Here is a 13,037-nt window from a genome sequence, read left to right as displayed (position 1 = left end):
TAAAAACCGCGATGTAATGGCATCGCGATGTAATCCCCGCGTTGTAAACGATGTTTCCCGTGCGTTTTCCTTAATGGTGTCAACGACGTTTCGACCCCTTCTGGAATGCGGGTTCTCATTAGGACCTATAATATCAGGGACATCTGGGAAGGATAATGAAATGGTGTGAGTCGCTGGACCATGAACTAGCTTTCTTTAAAGGAGCGTAAGGCAGGGTCAAGGAATACCTAGGTTGTCACACACGCAGCTTAAGTGAAGAGTGTCAACCGAGGGTGAAGTAAAAAGAGGGTACTGATGGAGTGCAAGGTAAGAAAAGAGAAACAGAATGAAATTAGGGACCATAGGGGCATCAATGGCAACACTTAGTGTAATGATGAAGGGGAGCACTTACCCCTGTCGAGGGTGAGAGCTGGCATTTGCGGTGGGATTAGAAGTAGGTCAGGAGGGCGAGGGATCTGGTGGTGGGGGAGCATAAAAAATATATGAATTGTATATTAAGTACCAGGCTGCCCGGGTCACAGTGAGATGAGAATTGTGATGAAATCAGAATCTTACTGGGGCGTAGCCAATCGATGGTAGCGGATGCGTGAAGCGGGCCGGGATGTTGCCGTAATACTGCTTAAGAAAGCCGATTCCTGGAAGTAAGGGAATCGGGGCGTTAAAAGAGCTTGGTTGCTAAGTAGCGCAGTGAGGGCTCATAGGCCTGTGTGTCTCTTACCTAGATAGGAAAAGGGATCCTCCATGCAAGTACAGTGCTTGCTACCAACAGACTGCCTTCATCTGTCTGTTGGTGGCCGGTGACGTGAGGCCGACATGCGCATACATTAAATAGTGTGAAACGGGTACCGGAGCCGTACGCAGGCATCCGATGGATTGCCGTGTCTCGGATGAATCCGGTTAGCGGGATGAATGTAGTAAGGGAGAGGGGAACAGCATGTAGATGATAGATAGGAGATTTAGCAAGGAAGGTTGTCATTCTAACACTACAAGTAAGTGCATGATGTAGGAATTAGCAAAGTGAAGTTAACCCCGGAGTGGAGGGTGTATACTGTAGCGGTAAAAAAAAAAAACAAAGGGAGTTATGTTTACGTATTGTGAGTCATACCGTGAAAAACATAGAAATTCTATATACATTAACAGAACGCGTGGATAATGGGCGTACACAACCACGTCATCTAAAAACCAGGTTGGGTAAATAAAGTGAGACGCATTTATACAACAAGCAGTGAGTCATGTCACATAATGCAGCGCTAGGAATTAGCCAGGAACACAAAAATGTGCATTCGAAATCTATGTAAATTTTTCAAAGTTAATGGATATTTGGCGCAAACAACCACGTTATCTACCTTACAGGTGTGGTGCAGTTTGTATAACATGTGGAAAGCACTTATGTAACAGGCAATATATCATATCACATGATGCAGTGCTGGGAAGCACAATTCACAGTTGAACATAGTGGGTGCAAAAAGCATATGATTCAAATTACAACATCATGCACAGAACTTAGACATGATGTATAATGCAATGCACCAGTACCAAAACAAATGACAATCCTTGGAACACGGGACCTTGTGAAAGGATCTATTGATCAATGTGATGAGGTAAGGACGTATTTAGAGTGAAACAGGGACACAAAAACCTATAGGCTGAGTGTTGCGACAAATCCCCGCCATTCCTCCGCAGAATTAAGGCCTTTATTCATAGAATCAATTCTGTCTATCCAATGACACTCACGTCTTTGTAAGATTTGTGAGATATCTCCACCTCTCCCTGGAACTTTGGCTACGTCAATGACCTGCCACCTAATTTGGGCTGCCGCATGTTGTTTCTCATTAAAATATGAGACCAAAGGGGCATTCGCAACAGATCGCCAAATGCGGCTACGATGCTGCCCAATGCGGGCTTTGACTGGTGTTGGAAGGCGGACCCCGAGGAGTCGGCGAGACCACCAAGGGGGGCCCTCCCACCGTATGAAGTAGCCGAGCGCTGCCGAGAAGTCTCCTGAGAGATCCTTCTCCTATCACGTACTAGCACAGTAACACCACCACACAGGACTCAAGGAGGTTGTCTTACGACAAGCACATCTTTATCAGCAAGCAAAAAGGTTACGAGGTCAATATTTACACGAAGGGATCGAGGGATCCACCAAAAGTCTCAATGTCTCTTTGGAAGGGTAGGGGTAGCGGGACAGTCTTTGGCAGGGATGCGGTACGAGGGTACCTGGGGCCCAGTTCGTCTTCTCAAGCTGGAGGACCTCCGACCTCGGAGGGGTCGAGCCGCGACGGTGTCAGCAGGGCTCCGGCGTACAGTTCAGGGAGAGCCGCGATTCGATCAGCAGGGCTCTCAAGGTGTTTTCTGCTCAGCTCGAGCCGCGACGTCGTCAGCAGGGCTCCGAGGAAGGCTTCAGCGAGGGTGGGCCGCGACAGCGTCAGCAGGGCTCCGATGTTCCGAGTGGTTTCAAAATGTTCACAAGAAGGAGCCGCGACGCAGTCCGCAGGGCTCGTGATGGTTCCGACAAAAGTTCTTCTCCGTAGGGTCAGCCGCGATTCAATCAGCAGGGCTCTCGATTCCGGTATACAACTGCCGATCTGTGGCGGGGTCACCCCAGATATAGGACTGGAGCCCTTTGATGTCCGGACCCAGGCGCTCGAGGGGGGCGGAGAGGCCGGGTGGAGGTGGCCAGACGCCCAGCAGGAGTGGCGCCAGGCCCAAGAGAGTTGCAGGCCGATCACACCTAGGGATGGGAGGACAGTTGGGGGTCCCATCGATACTGTCCTCCGCCGGGGGCGATGAATGGTCCCTGCGGCGCCCCCTGGCCAGTTCGTGGTGCCTGGATGTCGGGGCTTCGCTGGGGTCGAGGCCGGGTTGAGCAGGGACGCGCTGGCTGGTGCATAGTGTGACGTGGATGCCAACAAGATGGCGGAGCCACGAGGAGGATGCGACCGCGTGCAGCTCCGGGTGAAGGGCCTTGGTGCAGTTCAGACGGGTGGCCCGTGAAGGCCGGGGCGAGGAACGGGCACAATCCATAGGGTTAGGGACCACGCCACGAGGCCGGGTCCAACAGGGTCCAACAACTGGTTGTTGGGTTTGTCCACTATAAGGCAATCCACATGGACACCAGATACAGTAAACTACGTTGCGTGTATTGCAGTTTGAGAAAAATTCAAGGGTCTGGTTACAATTACCGTGTTTAAAGGTGTTGGTGTTTTCAGTGTAAGGGCAAGCCACACAGTTGTCACATTTGTGATGGCCTTTGACATCAGGTAGACCCCAAGAGGTCTCAAGTGTGTTACTTCTCTTTTTCAGTGGATGATCTGACTAAGTGGACTTTTAAATTCTTGCCTCGCTTGTAGGCAAACATGGGGACCTCCATTTCAGGGTCAATACTTTTGATTATGTTCCAGTTCTTGGTGATGAGTTTGCGAACTTTGTTGGTATGTACCTCAAAGGTGGTGACACATACTATTTTGTTTGGTGGTGTCTTTTCTCTGGTAGTCAAAAGTTCTTCCCGGGGACAATACCACGCCCGTTTCAGTGATTTTTATTTTTACAATTCTGTTAGGGTAGCTTCTGGCTACTAATTTAGCTTTCAGGATTTCTGCCTCTCGCATGTAATCCTCTTTAATGTCACCAGCCTTACCTGTTTTATCAAGAGGCAGAAAACCCTCTCATTTCTGAAGATGCACCACCTTAATGTAGCATTGCTCCAGGAAACACCTGTCACCTGTTGAACATGATAAACTCAGAAGGGATTGGATGAGTACGGTACTACATGCCAGCAGGAACCAGACTACCCTTGCACAGCCATCTACTCCTTTGGAACATGGGCAGAGTGGGTTGGACATCTTATTTCACAAATCCCTGGGGGTTTGCTCACTGTGGACATGGCAGGACCCCCTGGGGCAGATATATTTTTGCCAAGGTTCAGATTCTCGTTGAGTCTTTGTGTGTGGGCTCTATCTATGCCCCGGCGGCTGACCAAACTCCTGCTCTCCTTTGGGACAGCCAGGGTACTCATGAGGGGGGGGTGCTGGAATATGGCACCTTGACAAGTCCAGAAACCATACGACCTGGCAGCCCCAAGACCGTTTCATCCTCTCTGACATTATTGATGATCATGCCTTGATGGATCCAGGGTGATTTACACACCTGAGGGACGTGGACTATACTTTCACCTCCTGTGTCCATTGCAAACGTTTACGCCTTGATCCTCCCAAACAGTACCTCTGATCATGATCTTCTGCAACTCAACCATAATCTTCGACTGTTGCAAACCCCTTAGGCCCTTTGGCGTATGTATACAGCACGGTATAAAGCCCCTGAAGACAAGCACAGGCAGTGCCAATATCTGAGCCAGTACTTTTTTTTATTTTTGTATAGAGTTTTATATAGCTTGAACTTGACCTGAATATGGTATCAGAGCGCTTTACATAGCACCAGTTGTGTTACATCAGGACACATTCATTTTTGTTAGGTACGGGGAGATGAAGTGATTTGCCCAGAATCACAGGATGTTCAGCTTCATTTCCGAGACTCGAACCCAGTTCCCTAGGTTCGAGGTCGACTGCCCTAGCCGTTAGGCCAACTCTTCTCCCCTAACTTGGAGGAGAACATTGGCTCCATCTCCTATGCACAGGTGCTGTGAGAGTGCAGGCAGGCCTTTGAGAGGTAATTCGATGAACGATTTGGCAGCCTCTAAGTGCCACTGTGAGGCATAACAGTATTGGTTGACTGACCTCACGTTTCACCTGGCTCAGACGTATAACGCATTGCTGACACCTGCTCTTCTCAAGGACCTGCTTGGGGCCAAGTATGATCTGAACTCTCATTACACAGTGGAAGACCAGAGGGATACACTCTGTGGACAATATAGTGGGGGACGGTGAGTTGGCCTCCTTTGCTACGCTTATGCGTGATTATGGGCTGCCACAATCGCATCACTGACCGTACCGACAGCTCATGCATAGCCTGCGACCCATGCTGGGTGCTTCCCCTTATGATCTTGAGACAGCTCATGCATAGCCTGCGACCCATGCTGGGTGCTCCCCCTTACGATCTAGAGACTGACCCAAGGTTGCATTATATCCTGATGCGGAAAGGATACAAGGACATTATGGTGGGATGGTATGTTACAGCTGCGGACAGCCTTTTTTTGAGCACCACTGCCCACAATTTATGCTGTGTGTTGGAGCAGAGCCTGGGCCTATCACTCTCTGGGCAGGACTGACACAACCTTTGGCAAAACCATGGCAGTTTCCTCCAGGAGGTCAGGTTGAAATTCAGTTATTTCAAGTTTCTACACTGGACGCCGGAGTGGATCTATAAAGCACATACGGCAGACGATTCCAAGTGCTGGAGGTGCTGACGATGTGGTGCACTCGCCTGTGACATTTTGCATTTCCTGCAGACTGTACAGTACTTTGTGCTACTGGGGCTCCGTTTGGGATACCTTGATGACCAATCTAGGGCGGGCACCACAATTGATGGCCCGTCTGACCTTGCTTCCCAAAATGTCAATATTCCAGGATTTAACACACCATGATAAGAGTTAGCTGGCTACGGCCTTCATAGTGGGAGTTGGCTTTTTGGAGGGCGACCATGGGGCCTGGCACCCTGACTTTTCTCTCCTGTTCCCATGTCCCTTCCCCCCGTGTTCCCCCTCGTCCTCCTTCCCTGATAATCTGCGGGATCTTCTGGGACACATCACCTCTATCTGGAGGGGTTATTTTATTTATTGTTTTTCCTGTTATCAATGTCTTCTCTCAAGGTCTAGTTTACACAGTATCTTGGACTCTGCTGAACCGATAAACTTTCATCCCTGTTATATGCTCATTGTATATGAAAAATCAATAGAGAATGGAGGTATTTAAAAAAGACACAGGGAGTGGTGTCACTTAACATTTGACTTTGACAATACCAAAGGAAGAGACATTACTGAATTTATAGACATGATCAGAACACATGTAAAGTAATAAAATTAACAACCAAGTCTAACTAAAATAGACAATCAATTTACCATTCTACTGAACTGTGTGCAGTACTCATGGTGAAATATGAGAAAGGTGTTGCCACCAAAATGTGGGGCAGAGGGTCTGCTCTGTGCCGAATAGTCATGTGTGAAGTTCTAGTTAATCCCCATAGTTTGGAAGAATGGGCCAGGTTTGAGTGAGACTTCAGCACGACCCCCAAATGTGTTAGTGTCACTCGTAATGAGTGAGGCTTGAGGGCTCTGATGTATGCACATCTGAAATAATGTCGCAGTCGAGGCTGTAGTGGTGCAGGCCCAGGGTCGCAGTTACCGCAGCGCGAGTAAAGGACACTACGCAGGTTGTACTTTGCTGGGCTACACCGTAGAGACCACGTGCAGTCTCGCCCACCTTTATTTATCCCCTCGGGCGAGCCCGCCCCAGGGGTGTGTGGATGCGTGTGCGATGTCGATACAAAGTAGTGGAGAGCCCGAGTGGCTCTCTACATCCCTCCTTTGTTTTATCTATACAGCCCACACACGATCCATGCTTTGGGAACAAGTCTATACATAGTCTCTTAGTCTCTGGCTAGGCGCCGGATTGGGGCGCAGCCCGTACCTCGGGCATCTGGAGTAAGACTCGGGTGACCTGTCCTGCAAAAGAGTCCCAGACTCACCCGTCCCACTGTCCTGACTCCCAGACCCCTGGTCAAACTCCTCACCTGACTCGGACGATCGTCCACCGGCCACAGGGGAAGCTGTTCGGGTGAGAGACGTTGGATCTCCGGCCAGGGCTCCGCCCTGAGCCAGATCAGGATCTTCAACCTCGCGGCCCATCTCCGGCACCACCTTGAAGCTGGACACATTTCTCGTGATGGCCTGCTGGCCACGGCGGGCCGTGATCATGGTCCCTTGCACCCCCGTCACTGTCCATTTCTCGGGTTCATAGGGTGTTCGGAACTTCCAACCCGGGTGCCGGTCCTTGATGGCCACGCTGTCTCCGACCTTGAGCCCGGTGTCCTGGGCTCGGCGTGCTTCACTCGCCTTTTGGTTGGTCACCTCTCTCCTGGCCTGAATGGCGACATCATCTCGCTCTGCGGGAGTCCAGGCGGGATCCGTCGGAATGCTATCTCTCGGGGCTCTCCTGAACAAGAGATGCGCAGGTGCACATTTGGTGGTGCTATGGGGGTCTGACGGTATACTCCCAGGAACTGACTTAGCGCTGCCTCCGGATCATCCCCGGCTTCCACGGCAATCCGCAGTGCCCGGTTGAGTGTCCTCATCAGCCGTTCCACCTCTCCGTTGGCTTGTGGCCACAGGGGTGTGATTTTCCGGTGCCGGATGGCTTGACTCGCCAGGTATTCATGAAACTCCCGCCCCTGGAACGGGGGCCCATTGTCCGACTTGATCTCCTCGGGCAGTCCCAGGGTTGCGAACACGCGATCCAGGGCCCTCTTGACGTGGGGAAACGCGGTGGACGCAATGACTTCCACTATCGGGAACTTGGAGAAAGAGTCGACCAGAACCATCATATGCCGGCCATCCGGAAAACTTCCAAAGTCTATGCTGAGATGCGTCCATGGCGACGCGCTCGCTTCCTCGGTGATCACCGGGGCGGGTGCTGGATCCCCTCCGGTGATGGTGCAGGCATGGCACTGTCTGACCATTTCATCGACTTTGGTGTCCATCGCTGGGAACCATACCTTGTCTCGGAGTCGTGCTTTGGTCTTGGCCGTGCCTTGGTGGCCCACGTGCACAAGGGCTAGAACCTTCTGCTGGAGGCTCTCTGGGACCACTATCAGCGGCCCCCTCAGGATGACATCTTTGTCCCCCACGCTGAGCTCACTCCGGATATGCCACAGCTGCTGACGAGCATGACTGACCTCCGGCCGCAGGGCCCGAATCCCGTCGAGGAAGTGAGTCCACCCTTCGCGATCTAGCACCTTGCGGACTCTGGTCAGAGTGGGGTCCTCCCGTGTGGCAAGGCCGATTTCATCCAGGGTCATGGCTTTCGGACAGGCGCCTTGGGACACCATCTTCACGAACGCCTCCGTGTTGCCGGTGTTTTCCTGCACTCCAGCCTCGAGACTCGGCTTCGGATGTCTGGACAGGTAGTCCGCGGGGTTGTGGGCCCCTGGTCGGTACACCACCTTGAACCGGTACCCTTGCAGCTGGACGGCCCACCTTTCGATTCGGGGCGGGGCGAGCCTCGTCGATCCCGTGAATAGGGCGATGAGAGGCTTGTGATCAGTGACTACGGTGAAGTCCTGTCCGCAGAGATACAGGTGGAAGTGCTGGCACGCCCATTTGATTGCCAGTGCCTCTCGCTCGATCTGGGCGTACCTCGTCTCCGTGTCCGTCAGCGCCTTGCTGGCATATGCCACCGGCTTCCACACTTCAGAGCTGTGCTCCTGCAGGAGGACGGCCCCCAGGCCCACCGGGCTGGCGTCCACCACCAGTTCCGTTTTCCGTCGCTGGTGGAAGTATGCCATGATGGTCTTATCGAGGAGCCCTTCCTTGATTTCCTGGAACGCTTTGTGAGCTTCCGGGGTCCACTCCCACGGGCGGCCTTGGCGCGTGAGGGCGCGCAGCGGTTCCGACAGCGCGGCCAGTCGGGGAATGAACCGTCCGCAGTACGTCGCCATTCCAAGGATGCTTCGAACCTCTGTCGGGCTCCGCGGTGTGGGCGGCGCTCGGATGGCTTCCGCTTTCTTCGGATCTACCAGCAGTCCGTCACGCGTGAAGGTGTACCCGAAGAAGTCCACCCGGTCTTGGTAGAACGAGCATTTTGCTTTGTGCAGGGTCAACCCGCACTCCTCCAGCCGTCGAAGCGTGGCCCTCAGGTGAGCATGGTGCTCCTCCAGGGTGGTGGAGTAGACCAGGATGTCGTCACTGAGGTTGATCACCCCTTGCAGTCCTGACAATGACTCTCGAATGGTGTTCTGGAACACTTCTGCCGCAGAGGAGACGCCAAAACTTAGCCTCTTGTATCTGCGGAGACCAAAGTGGGTGGAAAAGGTCGTTATGTAACGGCTGCCAGGGTCCAGTTCCAGCTGGTGGTATCCTGCATTGAGATCCAGCTTCGAGAACCACTTGGCCCCGTTGAGATCAGCCACTATATCGTCCATTGTGGGGGTGATGTGCCTTTCCCTCTTCACCGCGGTGTTGGGCAACCGCATGTCGACACACAGCCGAATGGCTCCGGGCTGCTTGGGCTTGGGCGCCACGACCAGCAGGGACACCCAGGGCGTGGGGCCAGACACCTTCTCGATTACGTCCAGCTCCTCGGGTTTCCTCAGCTCCTCTTCCACCTGCGGGCGCAGGCTGAACGGTACCCTCCGGTGTCTCAATGCTACTGGCCTCACGTTGGAGTCTATATGCAGTTTGAACCTTTTGCCCTTCAGTTTGCCCAGGCCGGTGAAGAGAGCCGGAAACTCTTGAAGGATGTCCTCTGCGTGGGAGTCATGAACTTGATTTGCAAAGAAGACCAGGCCCAGGTCCTCGGCGGGGTGGCAGCTGAGCAGCGTCCCTTTCTTGCCCTCCGTGACATAGAACTGCGTCTGCGTGGAGTATCCTCCGCTGGCGACCGTGGTGGTAATCACGCCACGGAGCGGAAGTGGATCCGTCCCGCCGTATGTGTATATTCTTGCTTTCGAGGACGCCAGCGGGGGCTTTGGAGATAGTCGGTCATACTGGTCCGAGTCCATGACGTTCACGGACGCACCGGTGTCGATGAGGGCCTGGATCTCTGCACGGCCCACGGAGACTGAGGACATGGGCGGCGGGCGCCGCCGGGAGCTTATCCTGCCGATGAACGATACCACGAATACCTCGTCGTCTTCGTCCTCATACACCGGGTCGTGCGCCTGGCGGTAGGATCGGTCGGTTGGCGGAGGATCCTCGTGTTCGATCTGGCGCACCTGTTGTTGTCCAGACTTCGGCCTCGCAGACTGCTGCCGGAAGCGTCCGCCTCGGCACACCCGGGCGTAGTGGTTCATCCTCCCACAGCGAGAGCACGTCTTGCCTTTTGCTCCGCAGATCGCCGTCGCCGGGTGGTCCTCCCCCCAGTAGCCACACAGGCCCGACGTTGCAGGTTTGGGCGTCATGCGGGGCGCGGGAGGCCGCCGTAGTATCGTTTCAACCCTTTCCTCCTTGATAGGCACGCTCTTGAGCCCTGGTCCCGCCCCCACGGGCGTGTGGAGGGCGGCTTCCATTTCTTCTGCCCGGGCATCGGATAGTTCGTGAGACCGGGCCAGAATGAGGATGTCATCTAGCGAGATTCCTGGTTGCCGGAGGAGCAGCTTCCGGAGTAGCTTGGAGTGACAACTTAGAATGATTTGATCCCTTATCTCCGCCCTTTGATCGGCGAACGGGCACGTGCTGGCCAGCCGGCGCAGCCGCGCGTAGAACATGTCCACCGACTCTGCGTCCGTTTGACACGCCCTCCTGAACTTGAATTTTTCGAAGTCCGGGTTCAGTTGGGGATCGAAGTGCTTGTTCAGCGCCGCAACTGCGGCGTCGTAGTCGTCATCCTCCCCGGTGTTCGGAAGCGTGTCAAATAGCTCGTAGATTTCCACCCCTCTGTAGTAAATGAGTAGCGATCTCTTCACTGCTCCGTCCGTCTCACGGGTCCCTTGGAAGTAGTGGTTCAAATGACCCACCCATCCTTTCCAGCGCGGGGCGGCGGTAGCAGGGTCCGATGCTTCGCTGAAGGGGGGTAACGGCGCTACAGCCGTGTGGGTGACCACCGAAGGCGGCGGCGGATGGTTGACCGCCACCGCGGCGGGTCCGCTCCCCTGCGATGTGCCAGCGCCGGTTGCCGGCGGTGTGGACATGGTGGGGCGTGGGGCAGCCTGAGGAACGCTAGTGCCGGAGCGCAAATCCTGCTGGGGTGTGAGTATTCCTCTCTCTTGGCCCTCAGGAGCAGTGAAACACAATGAGGTATTCCCAGGCCTGGTTTTGCCACTGCCAATGCTTGTTGGATTGTTGGCCTCCCAGTCCTGGAGATGCAGCAGCCAATGGTAGTGAGCTGGAGCCTGGGCGTCTTCCCTTCGCGCTCACGATGGTCTTCCTCCCCCCCGGGAGACACCACACAGCAGCGAGTAGCAAGACGAGCAAATTGCAGGAAGGCAGTACGAAGGGCAGCCTGCCAAGGCCCCCCTGCTGAAAGCAGTCCTCCGGGAAGCGTGCGATGCCTGCCACTCACCCGGCCACACAGATGATCACACCAGCGGCTCCAGGCGAGCGGGAATCAGCAAGCGGGTGGGCTCCGCCGACGGCAGGCCCCAGACAGACGCGGGCACCGCAGGCAGCGAGACAGAAGAGGAGGGAGCACGAACAGCGCTGGAGGGCTCCGCTCGCTTCGCAGGCATCAGCAGCAGCGTCGCACGCACAGGTACGACCCTCGTCGCCAGTGTAGTGGTGCAGGCCCAGGGTCGCAGTTACCGCAGCGCGAGTAAAGGACACTACGCAGGTTGTACTTTGCTGGGCTACACCGTAGAGACCACGTGCGGTCTCGCCCACCTTTATTTATCCACTCGGGCGAGCCCGCCCCAGGGGTGTGTGGATGCGTGTGCGATGTCGATACAAAGTAGTGGAGAGCCCGAGTGGCTCTCTACAGAGGCCCTCAAGGCTGCTTGCATGACAATGCTACAAAGAGTTGACGCACTCACTATTCAATGGTGTATTGACGACGAACGTACAATGAAATAGGGGCCTATGTGAAGGAGTAGAATATTTTAGAGTAGTGTAATGCCCCTCCCCTGTCCTTCAGACCAGTAACACCCACTCATTTGTATGATACAATGCAAACTGTGTGAGAAACTTCTGGTTCATACTTGATCTCTCTGATCTTAGGAATTAATTGTTTCAAAGATAAATTGCTTTATTTTTTGTCAGTGAATCTTTGTTGAGAGAGGGAGGTGGTTACTGTAAACAAAACAACAAAGCCTAGAAGAGGCCGCTACCTTGATAATTTAGGAGACAGTTGTGCTCTTAAATCAGAAACACAAAACTAATTATAACCTAAATTTCAGTCTTGTTCGAGGATATAAAACCGTGTCAAATATAAGGAATATGCCACAGACACAGGAAAATTATAAATAAGCTGTTCCTTTAATTGTTGCTTTGACTCATGCCCTATGCCTCATTGTCACTGATCTGGTGTTTAAAACTCCATGGTATTTTCCTCTGTTTACTTTCCTATGTACCACGCTGTGGATTTGAAAAACCTGCAAATAAATTATTTAAAAAAAAAAAAAAAAAGCTGTCCAGTTTAAAACTGACCGATATGCTCATATATTCATTGAAATACAGACTGTCGCTTCCAGTTGTCACCTTTCTGTAAATACTCTTTAGTCCTTTACATCAGTGTTTGGAAGATGCTCATCTGGAGTGAAGCTATAAATACTTTTTTACAGCAGCAACCACGTGTGAGGCCCTGTACTTGAACTGCCTGACCCTTAAAAACATTCACGTCTGTGACATCTGAAATCCCAGGTCTTTACAGGCACCAATGCTTGTTTGTGTGAAATGTATTCACTGCTGGAGACTGGAAGCGGTGGTTCCGCCAGCGACCACCAGATGGCGCTCCTCGCCTGCTGATGAAACCACTGAATTTAAGGGAGAAGAGTTTCATCTTCCGGGTCAGCGGTGGCAGAGACAGCAGCAGCAGCGGTGCTGACATCACTTCCTCTCTATGCTCTGTATCCAGTCTGCTGCAGAGGAGGAAGGTTCCCTGTCTGTCTGTGCAGTTACCTTCATCTTCAGACCCTCACAGACCCTCCTCAGACCCCAGATCTGCCCCCCCCCCCTTCCCCAGCCCAAGGAGGAGGAGAGAGCCTGGACATGTCTGCACAGGTCTCTGCTCAGGTAGGAGATTGTCAGCACCTTCTGCTGTGTTTGTAGAAATAGACTGAATAATCCTGGAGGGAATCTCTGCAGGAGCCGGGCTGAGCTTGGCTCTTCTATCTGGGGGCCCTGGGGGTCTCTCCATCCGCCCTGGGGGTGTTTGTGGGCATCATTTGTGTTAAAGAGGGGATCCGTGCACTGCTGCACTGCATTTTACTGCACT

At 53.3% G+C, this 13,037-nt stretch overlaps 1 protein-coding gene across 1 annotated transcript in view; it reads left to right on the top strand.

The window, feature by feature from the left end:
• Positions 1-12,670: 12,670 nt before the first annotated feature.
• Positions 12,671-13,037, top strand: part of LOC146839012 (uncharacterized) — a 47,456-nt gene continuing 47,089 nt past the window's right edge. The window contains exon 1 of the mRNA XM_085603043.1: positions 12,671-12,835. The gene's annotated coding sequence lies outside the window, so the exon portion shown is untranslated. The remainder of the gene's footprint in view (positions 12,836-13,037) is intronic.

Source organism: Triturus cristatus, chromosome 4_2 (assembly GCF_964204655.1).
Source record: "Triturus cristatus chromosome 4_2, aTriCri1.1, whole genome shotgun sequence".
NCBI lineage: Eukaryota > Metazoa > Chordata > Amphibia > Caudata > Salamandridae > Triturus > Triturus cristatus.
Note: the sequence above shows the minus strand (reverse complement) of the source record. Positions and strands in the feature narration are given on the sequence as shown.